This window comes from Onychomys torridus, chromosome X (genome assembly GCF_903995425.1).
Source record: "Onychomys torridus chromosome X, mOncTor1.1, whole genome shotgun sequence".
Lineage (NCBI taxonomy): Eukaryota > Metazoa > Chordata > Mammalia > Rodentia > Cricetidae > Onychomys > Onychomys torridus.
Window position 1 is genome coordinate 23,378,011 of NC_050466.1, and position 5,259 is coordinate 23,383,269.

Sequence of the window (5,259 nt, forward strand, 5' to 3'; positions counted from 1 at the left end):
TTCTTCTACTACTGTTTCCATTGTTTTCAACAGTATCAAAGATGGTGAAGACGCCCACACAAGGCAAGAACAGACAGTTCAGGGGAGTCACTTGACACCAAAGAAAGAAGTCCCTGGGTTTAATAACAGAAGAGTGGGCTCTCCTGAGTGTATTTTCACAAGTCTGCCAGTAACAAATCAGTTGAAAAGAAATTTGTCAGAAAGCCTTTCTTCTAAAACAAAGCTCGGGTTGTCCCTATGGCTCAGCCTACCTCTAAGCCTAACAAGTAGTGTTCCATCCCAGGAACACATGGTGGAAGCAGAGAATCTACGCCTTCAAGTCGTCCTCTGACCTCTGACCTCCACACACTTGGCAGGGCATATGTACCCATACCCACACAAATAAATAAATAATTGTAAGTAAGTTAACTAAAATAAAAAATTAAAAAAAAAACGGTTGCAGTTGTATTCAGAAGCCACTATGCCTTTATAAATGGAATAACCCCCAAAGACTTCCAAGAACTTCATAAGCAAACAGAGAAGAAAAGGACCATCATTGGCAGAGAACTGATTGTTCCTTTGTTTGTTACAGGAGGAAGACATTTCTGCCATCCATTTGGAAGATAATGAAGAATTGAGATAACTGCTGTGCTATGAAGATATGCACCATGGGTTCAGAATATTTTTGTTATCACCTATAGGCAGATTCCATCCTGGCTGGATCTTGACAATCCTGCCGTGACAACAGTAACACATGCCAGGGTGTTTGTCACAATTTAAGCCACTTGCCTACTTTCAGTTCACCTGCTATTGAAAGTCACACCCATCATATCCAACGACTGTCACAGACATTTGTCTAGCTGGCTCTCAGGACCACTCCCTACACCCCAAGGTCCAGATGGCAGCCAGTGTGGATGATGAGCACAACACAGATTAGTCTTCTCAGTATAGCATGGTGGCTGGGGCCAGCAGAGAGAATGGCATGGAGATTCCCAAGCACAAGAAACCAGAGTGGCAGGAGGCTGACAGCAGTGGGCTTGTGGCCAGTTCACAATATGTCTCTCAGGCAGAAGCCTCAGCTTTACAGCAGCAGCAGCACTAGCAATGGTAGCAGCAATACAACTATGCCTATCCTGTCATGAGCATGTACCAGAGCTACAGCTCCCGCTCTGAGTATGGGGTGGCCAGCTCCTGAGGCTCAGCTACAGCCCAGCAGCTGTTGGCTTCCTAGCACCAGGGACTCTGAACCAGCCTTCAGTCCCTGAGAGTATGGCCTACTAGGCTTTCCCTCAGCAGATACCTGAAGCCCAAACACCTCAGCCCTCAAACCCTCAGGACACATGGTCTAAGCAATGGCCCTCAGCCTGGAACAGCCCCAGCCACTCAGCACAGTTAGACACCTATAGGGCCACGCAGCTACAGAAAGCTTGCCATGGCCAAGAAGGGTCAGCAGCTGTGGACCCACATAAAGCCAGCCCCTTGAACTGGAGGTCTCAAGTTCAACGTCCAGGAGCGGTTCTTTGCTGTCACCAAGCAAAACTTCAGCTCCAATGCAGAGAGGGTCAGCAAAGCCGCTTTGGCCTTCAGCCCAACTCTGAGAAAGCTCAGAACTACAGTGGCTGGGCGGGGCCAGGGGGCTGTCTGGGAAGCCCGATGATTGGGCCTCAGGATATGAAGGAATACGTGGAGCCATGCTTCACCACCTGTGAGACAGCCAAGGACAAAGACAGGACCGAGAAGCTGTTCAAGGAGGTTGCTGCAGGCCCGGCTCCAGGGTGGCTCTGCCTATACCATGGACTGGAGCCCAGAGCGCCTCTGCCTGGGCTACCCAGAGAGCACGTGACTGAGAGGCCCAAGAAGAAGCAATGGGAGGCCTCTATCAGCTTTCACCCTCCCTGAAGGGTAGGCTTCCAATCCCAACGAGGGACACCTGGGGCTGGCGGTTGCTGGCTGAGCCCGGGGTAGCAGCTTTTCCAAGTTTGGCAGCCATAGCGTCTTCATGGACTACAACAGTTCTTTCTCCAGCGTGGATTCCTGTTTCTGCTCTTCATCCAGGTCCCCCAACTGCCACTTCTGAAGAAGTGATTCCCACTCAGTCTCTGATAGCTCCTACTCGGGGAACGAGTGTCACCCTGTAGGCCACAGGAACCCATCCCCGAAGGGTCGGGGTGGTCGCGGGGTCCACATGGATGGGGTTGAGGCTGGGAACAGCGCAGAAAGAGACACGACCTAGCTCTCAGCAATCGCACCCTAAGAAGATGGCAGCACTGGAGGACCCGCTTCCAGGAGGGCACTCACGCCGCCTGCGCCTTGAACCTTTGGTGCTGCAGATGAGTAACCTGGAAAGCAATGAAGCTGACCCTGACTGGCAGGAGCCTCAGATTGTGAGCACCTCTCCTGACATCACAAAGCACTGTCTGCATCTCACCAGTGCCCCAGACCCAACAACTGTGCGACCTGTGACTGTTTTGAAGAAGTCTCTGAATGGTCAAGTCCCACAGAGAGAAGCAGGACTATGCCTTTGCCCGTGAGCAGATGAAGTCCATTCGGCAGGACCTAAGGATGCAAGGAGTCCTCACCAAGTTCACTATGGAGGTGTATAAGATGCATGCCCGCATTGCCTTGGAGAAGGGTGACCATGAAGAATTCAACCAGTGCCAGACACAGTTCAAGTCACTGTATGTGGAAAACTTGGCAGGTAATGTGGGTGAATGTACTCTATACCAAATCTACGACTACATCTTTACCTAGAACTCTAGACACAACACTATGGAGCTGGCATGCCTCCTGGGGAGCTGAAGGCAGACGCCTGTGTGTGTCCCATGCATTGGCACTGAGGGCAGCCTGGGCCCTAGGCAACTACCACCGCTTCTTCTGGCTCTATTGCCATGCACTTTGTATGTCCAAACTTGTGGACAAGTTTGCAGACTAGGAGCTCAGGCCACCGTAAAGGTCACGATGAAAAACTTCTGCCCTGCACTGTCTGTCTCCTACCCGTGTGCCAGGCCTTCCTAGAGCCCTTGGGCCTGTCTACATGGGCCCAGACAATTCCAGCATGGACTGCGGCCTCGGCCTGGCACAGCTGCCAGCCTTCTGAGAACCCATCAAGAAGGACGCGATTAGGACTGTGGCCCAGAGCCTCCTTTGTGGATTTCGTTTTTGAGCCCTGGATATGGCTTGTAAATTAATTTATGGGGAGTAGGCTCCCGGAAGAGCAAGCATCCCTAACCCTGTTTCCTACCCAGGATCTGTGTAGAGATTTTCCTAGGTTTTAATTTTTTGTCTCAGAGGGGATAATTGGGAGAGTAGTGGAGGAGGATGGGGCGGGAGGGACCTCCAGGTTCTGTGTCCACCTCTCACCTCCACTCATGCTCTCTCAGTTGTTTTTTCTCTCTCTCTTTCGAGCTCATACTCCAGCATCTGACCTTGCGTGCTGGTCCATCCCCTGCTGGGGGACCAACAGAAGACAGGCTGTCAGCCGGCACCCGCCTGCAGCGGGGCATCAGCCAGCCACATCATCTGCCTCTTCAAAGGCTCTTGTTGTCCAGCCATTGGGGCCTCAGTGTTTGGGGTGAGGGGAGCTCCTTAAAGACTATGCCCCACCCCAGAAATGCACTGAGGACTCCAAGGCCTTCGCAGGACCATGCCGGCCGGGCTGCCTCGTCTTCCTCGAGTTGTATTGTCTCCATGTCCCTTCCTCCCTTGGCCCAGGGTCTCTTCTGATTTTTTTCTCTTCCCTCCCTCCTCTTCCTTTTACCTTCCTGCTCCCTTGTTCAACAGGGTAAAATAGCTATCCTCCCTTCCTTCCTCCCCTCTGCCTTCATGGATCACCAGCTCAGGTCATGTCTCCTCTTTTCTCTGTTTGTGCGCGTGTTTATTTAAGTTATTTTTCTTCTTTCCTCCCTTTTCTTCTCAGCCCTCCCCCTTCTTCTGCCATATAATTGGAGGATGTGCTAGAGGCTGTAAACAGCTGGACTGTCAGGCTGTTTGTTTTCCAGATGCCTCCTCCTCCCCACCTCTCCCCTCTGCTCCCTTAATTCTCCTTTGAGTACAGTACATGTTGAAAGCTTGAAACCAAAATTAGAGAGGAGGAAGGGAAGGAGAGAGCAAAGAAGGCTATTGGTATGGTGATTTCTCTAGTAACAGTGGAGAAAGTCACCAGAGTGAGTCTCGGGGGACAGGGGTATCAGAAATATTGGTATTAGACAGATATGGCACAGAAAGAATAAACAGTGTTTTTTGTTTTTTGTTTTTTGTTTTGTGGTTCTTTCAAGACAGGGTTTCTCTGTGTAGCTTTGTGCCTTTCCTGGAACTCGCTTTATAGACCAGGCTGGCCTCGAACTCACAGACATCTGCCTGCCTCTGCCTCCCAAGTGCTGGGATTAAAGGCTTGCGACATCACCGAACGCCCAGCTAAATAGCCAAAAGAGGAATTGAAGGTGCCATCAATGGCAGTCCAATAATACAACTGGACTCTGTCAATAAGTGGTGAACTATCTGCCTCCTAATGTACAGTGGAATGAATACAACCACAATATATTTTCATGTTACATTTCAAAGCACAGATGATGAAGAGTTCAAAGTCCAGATAACAGTAGAGGTGGGTACAGAGAGGCACCGAAACTGAATTCTACAACCCAGAAACCTTGTTTTAAAAGTTGGTCAGCCCCAAAACACTTCTTCTAGAGGCAACAATCCCTCTCAGGATGTTCTCATTGAAACACACTTCATAAAGGCATGGTGTTAACATGACAGGGAGAGTCCCAGAGGAGGTGAAAATTCCCCCTGGTAAATGTTTAACTCCTTCTAAAAGAGGCTTGAGTCTCAGCAACTTGTACTTGAAACTGGAACATGGAGAAATCACAATCTACACAAGTCAGGCTTTGCTGAGGTCATTTCTAATGAACTTACAAGGTATAAAAGTAAAAAGTAAACAAACTCATGACTTACTGAGATAAATTACAAGTTGGAGACCCTACTGGACAAACCAGTTCACAAAACCCAAGCAATGTTGGGGCTTCTCAAAGATTACAGAGGCCGGAATTCCCAGCAGGGACAATACAAGTCTATGCGCACTAACCAGGATCAGAATCCACAGATGATTTTTGGAAACCAAAGCAAGATTGAAATTAGAAATTAAGACCCAAAGTGTGGCAGGCCAGGGTGTATCAATAGAAAGGTGTTTCTAATTATTCCACCTGAAAGCCACATGGAAAAGTAAAACTCATAGTGTTTTCAAAGGAGGGGAGAAAAACAGCAAAGGGCAGAAAGCCTGAGGAT

General features: G+C 49.4%; 2 pseudogenes; both read left to right on the top strand.

The window, feature by feature from the left end:
- The first annotated feature begins 877 nt into the window (after window positions 1–877).
- On the top strand, window positions 878–3,076 carry LOC118574852 (annotated as a pseudogene).
- A 497-nt stretch (window positions 3,077–3,573) lies between these two features.
- On the top strand, window positions 3,574–5,058 carry LOC118574578 (annotated as a pseudogene).
- The last annotated feature ends 201 nt before the right edge of the window (window positions 5,059–5,259 follow it).